At 35.0% G+C, this 12,347-nt stretch overlaps 1 protein-coding gene across 19 annotated transcripts in view; it reads right to left on the reverse strand.

The window, feature by feature from the left end:
- The window catches only part of SOX5 (SRY-box transcription factor 5), a 1,011,771-nt gene that overhangs the window by 281,771 nt on the left and 717,653 nt on the right, over positions 1 to 12,347 (reverse strand). Inside the window, exon 1 of one of the 19 annotated variants that reach the window (XM_060659542.3) lies at positions 4,999 to 5,075. The exons of the other annotated variants lie outside the window; for them this stretch is intronic. The gene's annotated coding sequence lies outside the window, so the exon portion shown is untranslated. Of the gene's footprint in view, positions 1 to 4,998; positions 5,076 to 12,347 lie in introns of those variants that run through there. 19 annotated transcript variants of the gene reach the window in all.

Raw genomic sequence — 12,347 nt, forward strand, 5'->3', positions numbered from 1 at the left:
CTGAGCTGACAGGATTAATTTAAATGCACTGAAATCAAAAGTAGATAACACCTGTTTAGTCTTCTAGGGCCATTCGACAAGGTAGGCCAAAGGAAAAATGCAGAGCCAGAACTGTGTCTCTCTCTCTCCTCGAAGGACATAGGGGCTTCAGAGGAGAATGTCACCTTTTTGATGGAGGTGGGGTTAGATTCCAGCAGCAGGGGGCTGGTCAGCCTTTATCAGTTTTTAACATCTGGTTCCTATAATGTACCCCCTTCCCTTTTTTCCTTCTCTATCCAAGGTCTTTGACCCAAACCCAACAGTGGATAAAGATCACTAGATTTCAAAGCCATAGCTTCTCAGTACAGCTTCCTAGAAATTCTCTTGGGTTAATTAATGTATTCTCTTTGAGCTTCACAGCCACAGCCACAGCCACAGAAGAGCTGCTCTTTTTTTCCCCCTCCTTTCTTATCTCTGGTTCCAAAATATATCATGTCATGCAAGAGTCTGCATTTCAAATGGTGGTCACAAAATATATTCAGTGGGTTTCTGTGTAGGATATTTGTCAACAGTTGATGGTTTTCATCTAAAAACCATTTTTCCAAAAGAAGAAATATTGAAATAATTTTTTTTAATTGAGGAACAATGAAACAATGGTTTAGGTTTATATGAATGAGAATGATAGGATATTGTGATTTTTTTCAAAAGGTGCATGTAAGCCTCGATTCATGTGCTCTTATGAGCACAAGTACATACACAAAGCAAAATCAAACAGTTTGAAATCAGAAGTGTTTATTTTGCATCACTTCCAAGAATTAGGACTTAAATTTACCTGAGGAACATAAAGACTACTTCCCCTCACACGAAATAATATTTTGGCCTAATGTTAAGAATCTTAATATGCACAAATCAAAAACCATTCTATTAAAGTGTTTTGTCAAAATTATACTTATATCATTTGCAGATAACACATAGTATATGGAATGGATGTTGAGTAGACATAAAGTTTGCTCTTCAAAATTTTACCCAAATCTATACTGGCCCCCATTTAAAAGAAAGTATGACTCTGTCCTGGGAGGCAGGGAGAGGAAACATCTTCAGGATGAAGTTGGCTTCCTGCTTAGCCAGCTTTAGACACTGAATGAAAAGCACAGAGCATAAGGCTTTTATGTTTTTTTAATTTACAACCCAAATAAAGAGACTAGCCGATAATGATTTCCTTTTTCTCATTTGAGAAAAAAAAATACATGTGTATAAGTAATTTTGAGGAGGCAAAATTTTTGAAAATTCCAAAACTTTGGGGTTATAAAAATGGTTAAAAGTGATACATATGCAAAGCAGAAGCATGATTTAGAATCTCAGTGGATTATGGAAAACATAGGAAGATACACTTTTTGGGGTAGGCCAAACTCCTAGGCACAAACTATTTCTCATTTCCCTATTTCATAAAAATAAGTTCTGCATTAGAAGCACTTAAAAAATACCTCGATTGCAGTAATCCAGAAACTCTTCTTAAAACAGTCTTACTTAAAAAAAAAAAAAAAGGGGCAAAGCTCTTTTAACCTCACATTAACATAAATACATGAATGGCTTATCTAACAATTCAAAACCAAACAGATTTAAAATTAATTTAAAAAACTTTTTATTCATCTTAATTTTATTCATTCACACACAAAAAGATGCACTAAGTGTAACTGTTCTAAATAAGGACAAAATGTTCTTATTTTTCCAAGTAATTTGCAATGGTACTGAAATATTTTTAAATCTTGGAGACTCATTAAATAATTGTATTCCTTGAACCAAATTGCAACAATATTTTTTTTAAAGCCAGGAAATGAATTACTTCTGGTATTTATAGCTTCTCCAACTAATATCTAATCAGTAACTGTATGATAGAAAACAGCTACTTATGATATATATATTTCTCTTTTTATTAATAATCTAATAACAGGTTCACACAAATATTAATTCTGGTGTGACTGGGGTTTTATTACCTAATAGGCTGCAATAAAGAAACTCTTGGTAGAATAATGACCATCATATTTTCTTGTCAACATCAAAGTTATGACTGTGTTATGGACAGTAAAAGTGTGATGACACACTTTAAATACTTTGGGTCAAAATATGTCTAGCAATAATTTGTTCTTCTTGGTAGTTTCTTAGAGCAATTCTCAAAGGAAAAACACAGATGGGAATTTTTTTTTTCAGAAAGAAACATTTATGCTTTAAAGGACAATCTGTTATATGGTATCAGCTATTAGATCTCTTTAGAGAAAGACACCAGAAGAAGATTCAGAAATAATATTAAATAATATAAGCAAGGCCAAAACCAAACTGAAAGAAACATAGGTTATTTATTGTTTCCTTCATATTCAACATCTTCACTGGGGATAGAGGAGAGAATAGTAACTCGGTAGAGTTTAAAGCTTGAATTATCAAAATCCCACTCACTCATGAACAATTTTGTTTAAAAAAGATGAATATCAGCATGCTACATCTCAGAAAAATACATGCTTCTCATAAAATGTACACTAAAATACTTCCATTTGAAAGCATCTAAATAAAGTATGCAACATATAAGGAAGAAAAAAGACAAGACAGACAGTGACCTTCAAGAGGTAGTTATTGTGAGAACCAAAAGAAATTTGCTAAATGATGTGAAAAACAACCCTCAAACTGTATTTCATTTTTCTTTTACATTCAGTTCTGCCTTTAAAAAATCACACATTTTCAGAAAATCTAATTGTATTTCTAAACCATTAAGTTCCAGAAAAATCTTGGTTTTCCTGTTTTATAATTATTTCAAAGTCTTTCATCTATTGGGAATACAATAGTAATTGTTGATCTATTCTGTCTAATGATAGATTTTTCCACTTTTATAAAAGAAGGAGCAATGCCTTCCCTGCTTTTTATCTCTTTATACAACTCAGAGACTCAAAGAAGATAATTACAAACAATGCCTGAAGAATGGTTCAGTTAATGTTAATTTATACAACAAACTAATTACTACCAAATGGTAAAAATCACATGTGGAAGTCCCTCTCTCCCACGCACATAACTAAACCAGCAGCCATCTGTCTCAGCTTGGGGAGAGCTCAGGGACACCCAGAGAAGATAAGGAAAGGAAGGGTGCAGATGTACTAGCTCATTCACCTACATACACATCACAGGACGTGATCACCGTGTTTCTGAGCCTTAAATGTGCTCAGGAAAAGCGAAAGGTAAATATATAGAAAGAAGGTATTTCAAATGCATTTTAATCAAAGTACATGCTGTTCTGTAGTCATCACAGGTAGAAACCAACCTTCAGCAAGTAAATGTTTTTGTTTTAGACATAACTACATACTTTTAAACTGTCATTCTTCATCCGTGTACCATTTTTGCTCCAGAAGAAAGAACATGCATCCTTGAGTTTTCATAAGGAAGTTTATAATTTCTGAGCTCTGGAAAGTATGTGTCTATATTTTTGACAATGAGTAAAATAATCTCCTTATATGTTATGAATGTAATTTGAGATATACATTCTAAACTATGTATATTGAAGTTAGTTAATATATTAAAAAAATAAAATAATGCTATTGATATTTTGCCATTTAATTAGCCTATAATTATAGCAAATGCAGCAAAATAAAGGCAATATTTTCCCCCTTAAAATCACAAGGTGAGTTGTGACATTTAAATAACAATAGATTTTCAGGTGAAATAATCTAAATGGGAATAAAAATATTAAAATGCTTTTTATTTTTATAAATTAAAAGAATATTCATTTACAGATGTGTTTCAGGTATGTTTTTAATGGCACTTAGAATTCCAAAATAGAGGAATAGGCTTGGCAAATATTTAGTGAGTGAAAACAGAATGAAAAATCTAGAAGTAGTGGCAGTAATACTGATTTGCCCTAACATATATTCCCTGTGGAATTGAAGAACTGTTTAACATACAGTAGTTCCGAACTCACTGGAACCGGTTCTCTAGACTTGCCCTTCACATACTTGATGGTAGCTAACCTAATTCAAGATAGACCACACAGCAAACCCTGAAGCAAATAGGTTATAGTAAATGTATTCTCTTTCACAATGAGATGTCCCACACTGCTTGCTTGCAGGCCCTCAATATAAGAGATTTGTACAGGGGCACCTGGGTGGCTCAGCGGGTTAAATGCCCCACTCTGACTCAGGTCATGATCTCACGGTTGGTGAGTTCAAGCCCCAAGTCTAGCTCTGTGCTGACAACTCAGAACCTGGAGCCTGACTCGAATTCTGTGTTTCCCTCTCTTTCCGCCCCTCCGCTGTCCATGCTCTGTCTCTTTCCCTCAAAAATAAAGAAACATTAAAAATAAAATTGAAAAAAAAGGAGATTTCTACAGAAGGCAACAAAAAAGATTGATAACAATGCAGCAGGACCCTAATATTAGAAATGAGGAGGCTATGTAAAATTATCTATTTATTATTTCTCGAGGTTATTTCAGAAAAGTAGACACACAGCTTCTAGAAAATATATTTTTATGAAATTCTTCTTGGATGTTCACATTTTTTTCACTTCCTTTAGCAGCTTTTAAATTATTGGACACATTTTCCTACCATTCATCAACTTCTAACATATAAGTCCTACATGTGTAAAAACTGGAAAAGATTAATTTAGAGGCCATTTCTATTTTGGGCATTCCACTTAACCAGTTAGGGTTTTTAGCAAACAGTGTAGAACATACTCTTTTACACTTCAATGCTGCATTTTAATGCTGTATATAGCAAACAGTAGAAAATTTGTAATTATCCATTTGAATAATATTTTAAAATTATCTATTTTAGTTCTTTTATCTGTACTATATTTATAGGTTTTTGTGATGATCAATTTAACTCAAGAATATTCTCATCTAAGTAAGAATCTTTTAAATAAAAAGTCTAACTTTGTTTGCCTTTTCATTGTCCTTTTAAATACATCAGAGAAGGGTATAAATTTCACAAGGGTCTTCATCCAAAGAGTCTGTAAATTATGTTGTGATATTTTCATGTAAGATACCTTCATGACTGTCCAGGACTACAACTGGCACCTCTGTTAGAATCAGGAAGTCACTTTAGAGATGTCAGGACTCTGGAATTTTCATAATCTAGAAAATAAGGCAGGTAGGTAGGATGAGTATCAACATTACCCTTGATCTAGCTTGTAATACCTCTGGGGAGGCAGGTACATATAAGAGAAAAAAATATGATTAAAAAAGAAAGAGAGAATAAACAGAATAATTCAGGATTCTAGCAAAATCTAACATTAAAAGTGTCTGCCTTTCAATAAAAGTATTGCCTTTCATCAAACTTATTGAAAAAACAATATAGATACATTATAAGCCACGGATCTTACAACAAAAGATCTTATCTTCTACCCCAATACATTAATACTAGAGATTCATAGTGCAGACCAACAATAAACTTGATTCTTGTTTGATTTACAGTGGAACACCTAATCAACCCAGTAATAAACCTGATGTATAATTGATCTGTAAAAGTTCACTGTTCTTTTTGACCAAATTTCTTAATAAGGAGCTCTCCAAACCTGTTTTTGTTCTTTTTGCATACTGAGTTAACAAAGACATTGATAGAATATCTCTAGAATTATATACCTGGAAAGAACTATGAAATCCATCAAATGTAATAATTCTATTTTTAAATAAAGAAAGATAAAGCAGTTGTGCAAGGTTATACAGACAATGATGAGAGCAAAACTAGCACCCAGGTCTTCATAATTCATTATTTCCTCTATTAAACTTCCTTCAGGAAGAGAGCTAGAAACCCTAGGGTGGGTTAGAGGGTCAGGTCAGAGATAGCTTATTCAACCATTTAATTAACTCATTGAACTAGGAATCACTACACTAGAAGCTTTGGATAATGGGATGACAGGGACTCTGTCCCTGCCCTCCAAGACAGAGATTAGCAGACTTTATCCATAAAGGGCCAGAGAGCAAATATTTTAGGCTTTTGTGGGCAACATTACTCAGTTCTACCAGTGTAACCCTAAAGTACATTATATTATGGTACACTACCTCAATATATAAATGAATGTGCCTGTCTGTGTTCTAATGAACCTTCATTTATAGACACAAATTTGAATTTCATATAATGTTCATGCATAATAAAATACTCTTATTTGGAGAACTGGATACTTGAGTCTCTGAGAAGGGGCTGATAAGAGGGCCTTAACTTTGCTTGTCCTTTCCATTGGTTGTGCTGTTTTCATCTTTCTAGCATGATTATTCACGAAGCCTTGCTGGGGCAGTGGCCTTTCACAGATTAGGCACTGATCTGACTGAAGGGCTGAAGTTTGGAATTTGTCTTTCTGAAGAAGTGCTGTAGAGATGTCTGGGATGCCTAGGAAATGGGTCCTGCCACTTCCATCTACAGGCTGTATTGAGTAGGGAAGAGCCATGTCCTTTCTCCCTGGCTACAATGGGTTTTGTAGACACAAAGGATGTCTCCAATCTGGTAGTGGGTAGATCCTAGGAACTTACTTGCATCTGTCTTTCCTTCATTAACCTGTGTGGGTAGCTGTCAACTTACTAGAGGAAAAGAAACTGCTAGGAAATTTTGAGACATTTAAGTATCATTTAGGCCACTTTGACGACTTTTTCGTAAACAAGTACTTGGTTTTATCAAATGGATTCCAATAAAATATTTTAAAGTAAAAAAAAATATTATTCCTCTTTTGATTTTTTTCAATAATTCAAAAATGGAATGCTGCTCTAGGAAGTCAAAATCTAATAGAGGAGAGACACAAAGACAGAATCTCTTAAGGGAGGGATGATGGGAGTCGTTAAGAGTTAGCAGAAAATATTAAGGACGAACAGCCATCACCCAGGTGCAAAGTAAGGTGAAAGGCACTGCAACGAAACATCATAAGCAAAGAAAAGCATGGTGGCTGTGAAAAGCCACAGGCAACTCGGCATTACTAGAGCAAAAGTCATAAAGAGTGATGCAGGGAATGGTAGGAAATGAGAAACGAGGCTGGGGAGTTAGACAGGAAGTGAGCTCACTGCAGCTGCAGGCTGACTACCCACCTACGGTAATAAAGGGCTCGGGGAGACCCAATAAAATATACAGGATGGCACAAGTACTACAACACATGCCAGCTGAGGCTCTTTTTCCACTCTTGAGAAGAAATTAAATAGGTCTACTTCCATCCCCCTGAGGCTGTTCCACCATTGTCTCTTCTCCTTGTGCAAGGAACTTAAGAAAATGTATGGATTGCATTTTATTAACTGCCAGCAGGATAGGTGAGCATGTCAGAAGAAATGTATTAATACATTGTTCTATATGTGCCTCTTATACACCTGTATGTGTTAGAACTTAATCAGTTTGGTTTACACTTGGAGTTATAATGGTGGTGCCTAGGTGGCTGAATGGTTAAAGCTTCCGACTTTTGGTTTCGGCTCAGAATCATGATCGCACAGTTCACAAGATCAAGTCCCGTGTTGGGCTCTGTGCTCACAGCAAGGATACTGCTTGGAATTCTCTCTCTTCCCCTCCCTCTGCTCTCTCTCTCTTAAAATAAATAATTGAAAAACTTTAGAAAAAAATTGGAGTAGTAATTACAGGAAAAAAACAACCTTTTAAGGAGTTTTAATGAGTTTGGACTAAGCATTTAAATTTTTCATAATGGATCCAAACATGATTCCATAACTTAGTGTGTTTTAGTTCTTTGAGTAAGATTTACATTAGGTGCCAATTATGATCATCACCATCACCATCATCATCATCATTATCATCATCATGTTTCTGGCTCACCTTTCCAAATGTCATTCTGCTGATACTAAACCAATAGTCAAAAATAATATCCTCTACTATTTTAGTGAGGAAAAGGCTAAAGATGGATAAAGGGGAAGTAATACATTATATGCCCAGTCTTCTTAACTGGAGAACTTGGGAGAAAGCAATTAGAATATTTTCTTCAGAGCTATAAATTTGTCTCAGAAAGAAGTGACTGGGCAGAAATCAATAACTTGAAAATACCCAGACAAGATGGGATGATGAGTTAAACTATACTATATGAAGGTATGTTATAAAAGGGTAGATTCAGTGAATATTGTGAGAGCTTTTTTGCACAAGCACTTAAAGAGAATTGGCTTGGGGCACCTGGGTGATTCAGTCAGTTAAGTATCTGACTTTGGCTCAGGTCATGATCTCATGGTTTGTGGGTTCAAGCCTTGCATTGGACTCTGTGCTGACAGCTCAGAGCTTGGAGCTACTTCAGATTCTGTGTCTCCCTTTCTCTCTGCCCACCCCCTCATGCTCTGTCTCTCTTTCTCAAAAATAAATAAACATTAAAAAAAATTTTTAAATAAAGAGAATTGGCTAGAGCAGTCCTGGTAGCCACATGACGCCCATAGACGACATAAACAACAGATATGTATATTGTATACATTAGATACACGGTATATATAAATATAAACTCATTTTAGAGGATAAATACATGCACTGAAGGACTCTCCTCTCTAATGACAGAGCCTCCTGTACCGCCTCACTCACAGCTCCTTTCACCATGAAAACACATGGTTTACCTTCCCCAAAAGACTGTGAGCAACACAGGGAGAGAAACTGTATCATTGATTTCTGTCTTCTCATGAAGACTTATAAAATAACCTGCATATACTAGGACCTCCATAAATGTTTTCTGTCAGAATGAGAAGAATAAGTGAAGAGGTGAACAAACACAAAGGTGTCACACAGAAAGGAGGTATTGACTCCATGTTGGGCATCAAGAGAGACTTTATACAGATGCCAATAGGCATCCAAAGGTAATGAGCAAAAAATACAGAACAGAATGCGGAGTTCTGTTCCATACAGAGATCCTCCTCCTCTGTGTATTTTCTTTTTGTCAAAAATTGTTCTAGGTCAAAATTTTTAGTTTAGAGATTAACAGTGAGATAAATGCTCCCAAAATCTAACAGTAATTTCTTATATCGTGTGTGTGTGTGTGTGTGTGTGTGTGTGTGTGTGTTCAGTTCATTCTAGGGAAATTTTGGACACCTAACAGTTGACAAGATTTTGTCTTATGTATGTAAACATAAACATATATTAAAAAAAACTAAAAAGAAATCTAAAAACCTGTTAGAGACAGAGATTTAATACTCTTTAACTCCAAATCTTTAAAAACAATTATTAGACAATATTTTAGATGGTTTCATATGGGTTGGAATTCAGATAAGCTACTTCTAAAGGCAATATTGTATACATCCATCTCTACTTAATGCAATATACTTCGAAACCGGCAAATATTTTTAATTTAAATATTTGAAATTTAGAAAACAAAGGGGGAAAAATCCTGGCAATAAAAAATAAGGACTCCAGGGCTTACAATGTTTTTTCACTTAATTCATATGCTTTTATTAATCCCTAATTACAATATTCCTTAAGTGGAAAAGATGTGCTAAAAAATGTTCAACTTCATTTTATTTTCAGTTCTGGTGGTTCCTTCCTAATGAGTCCCATGAACTGAATGGAGAAAAGGCCAAGTAAAACAACAAGGTAGCTGTCCTCCCCTTTGCAGAACAAGAATAGCTAAACTTAAGTATCAAGGAGGAAAAACATGAGCAAACATGTCGAATTCCTCCCCCTTCTACTTTGCTCATGGATGTTTCTCTCCCCGGCACTGGGAGCACTATACCCTATAAAGGCTGAGAACTGGCCTGTCCTATTTACACTGCACTGCTCTCGACATCATGACCTCCCCATTCAGTGTTTCTTTTCACTTACACGCAGCATCTTGACACTGGTGGGAAATATTAGAGTGCTGGAACCAGGGCTGAAGCAAAAACCCTAGGGGATGGCGGAAAAAAATAAGCAAAAACAGAGAAAGATAACAAAACTCCAAAGGGAGGACGGTGTGTTTTGCTCATTTAATTGGCTTTCTGCTCCCCAGTCTTCCACATGCCTAATGTCACACGACAGTATAGAAACCTTTTGGGCAAATTTCTACAACAAACCATAACTTCTCAGAAAAGAAAGGCCTAAGCAACAGAGATTTAATTCATCTTGAAACAGCAAATCAATTCTTATCTATTAACACACTAAATACAGCATAGAGCACTGTCCTGTTATAATAAACAGACATGCTCAATTATGGTGTGCTTTCCCAGCTACTGATCTCTTCAGTAATTATACCATGCAATGAGCTCAACATTGATATTATATTAATATGCAGGGAGGAGAGAACTTAAATACAAATTAAATCAAGGCTCGATATTTCAGTGAAGCTTACATAAGGCCTGAGAACAAATGGCATGTTTCTTAGAAGGAGGTAATAAAGGTGATTTGTATAATAACTCATTTTCTAGTTCTAATTAAAAAGTTGAGAAATGAAAACTATCTTAGAATTCTAGTCTCTTAACTGTCCATTTCAAACAAAGCTGACAAAGCTGTCTATCATGTTTCATAATCACCTGTACTTGTCATATTAACAGCAGTAATGATCTTCAAAAAAAAAACATTTTATAGAGACATGTTGCAATAAAAAGTGAATGGCAAATAGCAACTTCTACGGAGACAAAACAAAAAGATAAAGTTCAAGAAAAGGTTTCTTACCCTTTTGCAGAACTGTCAAACAACTTCTATTGACCAAGAAAAGCACACAGTAAACACACCAAAGAAAAGAAATGATGAAAGATGTATTTACTTGTTCAGGGCCTTTATTTTTCTTTCTATTTCACATACACCCACACTGAACAGTCTGCATTGTGTTAATAAATAACCAAGAGCAACCTAAGTGAACAGAGGAGGGGTTTCTATGATGCTGTCAGGTACCAGACAGTTGCTTGGCACGGCTGATACAGTTCTCTACATGGGAGTTGCACGCCCACATGAAAAAAGAGAGTGAGACAGAGAGAGAGAGAGAGAGAGAGAGAGAGAGAGAGAGAGAATAGGTTAATGGATGGATCCTCTTACTTCTTAGGTCCAATTGGAGGGAAGGAAGAACTGTTGGAAAATGACAGATCTTTGGAGTTGTCCAATCCTTTCAATTTGAGAAGGAACAAATCAATTTTACAGACCATGTCCTGCCAGAGTAATGTTTTACCCAATAACTTGCTATGGTTATTTGGAAATTTATGAAACTATAACTTCAAATACTTTAACTTTTATGAGTTTTTTATTGCTTTATTTTTCAAACTGTTTCTAATGTTGGCTCCATGCTTTATTTAGTCTCTGTCTCCATGTATGTGTGTACATCTGACATATATATATATATATATGTGTGTGTGTGTGTGTGTGTGTATGTATAATATATCAGATTAATTTGATACATTCTTACTTAATTTGTCTGTTTCTATTTTCTAAAACACAAAAAGAAGACCAAATAATACACATGAATTGTGACTAAAATCCCAACTCAGTGTTCATGATGTTAGAGTTTACCTCATTTATGACATTAAATACACAAACAAAAGAGTTACTGTGTTATATCAGCCTGAGACATTTCAGTGTTTTGAGCTTACTCTTTATAAAAGTTTGCTTCCAAATGTCCCGTGACAGTCTTCCCTAAAGCTATGGGGAAAGTCTAACATAAATGAAAATAGGCTAATTACCAAAACTATCATAGTAGAGTTGAACTTTTTGTATATATATAGGTGCATATATATATGGGTATATATATATATATATATATATATATATATATATATATACACACACACATATATATACATATATACATATATACACACTATACTATATACTATACACACAACCTATATATATCTATATATCTATCTATCTATATCTATATCTATATATATATATATATATATATATAGGCAATTAGGGGCAATTCTGAATTTCTATTTCAGCTTGTCTGTTAAAATGTATAAATATATAGTTTTTTTATCCACTTATTCATTTATTGCCTCATAAATGTGATATGTAGATGACCTAGGAAATAATTAATTGCAAAGATAGAGGAATAAAAGCTGGTTTGCAACTTCAAGACATAAAAGGAAGGACATGCATTCTAAATTTCACATATGATCTTCCTCTTAACTGTTAAACTTCATCATCCGAAAATAGGAGCACTGAGCACAATCTGCTATCTGAAGTTTATCATCACGTAAGATGGACTTTCTTAATCAATCCAAATATCCAGGTCATATGCTCATTCTGGCTTGCCCTAGCCTCACTGCTCCCTTACCATCTTGGCCACACTTCTCCTCAACATTAAGGGTAGTTAAGAAAGGCACACTGGGAGTCCTTGTGGTCTCAGAACTCTGGGAGCAGGTGGCACAGGAAACTCTGAGTGAGCTCTCCACTGACTCTAATGCTGTCCGTGCCTTCCCTGTAAGCAACTCCTATTAAAAAAAAAGACCAAGCATCCACTAGAACAAAACCAAGCAG

The sequence above is a fragment of the Panthera onca genome, chromosome B4, assembly GCF_046562875.1.
Source record: "Panthera onca isolate mPanOnc1 chromosome B4, mPanOnc1 haplotype 2, whole genome shotgun sequence".
Classification (NCBI taxonomy): Eukaryota; Metazoa; Chordata; class Mammalia; order Carnivora; family Felidae; genus Panthera; species Panthera onca.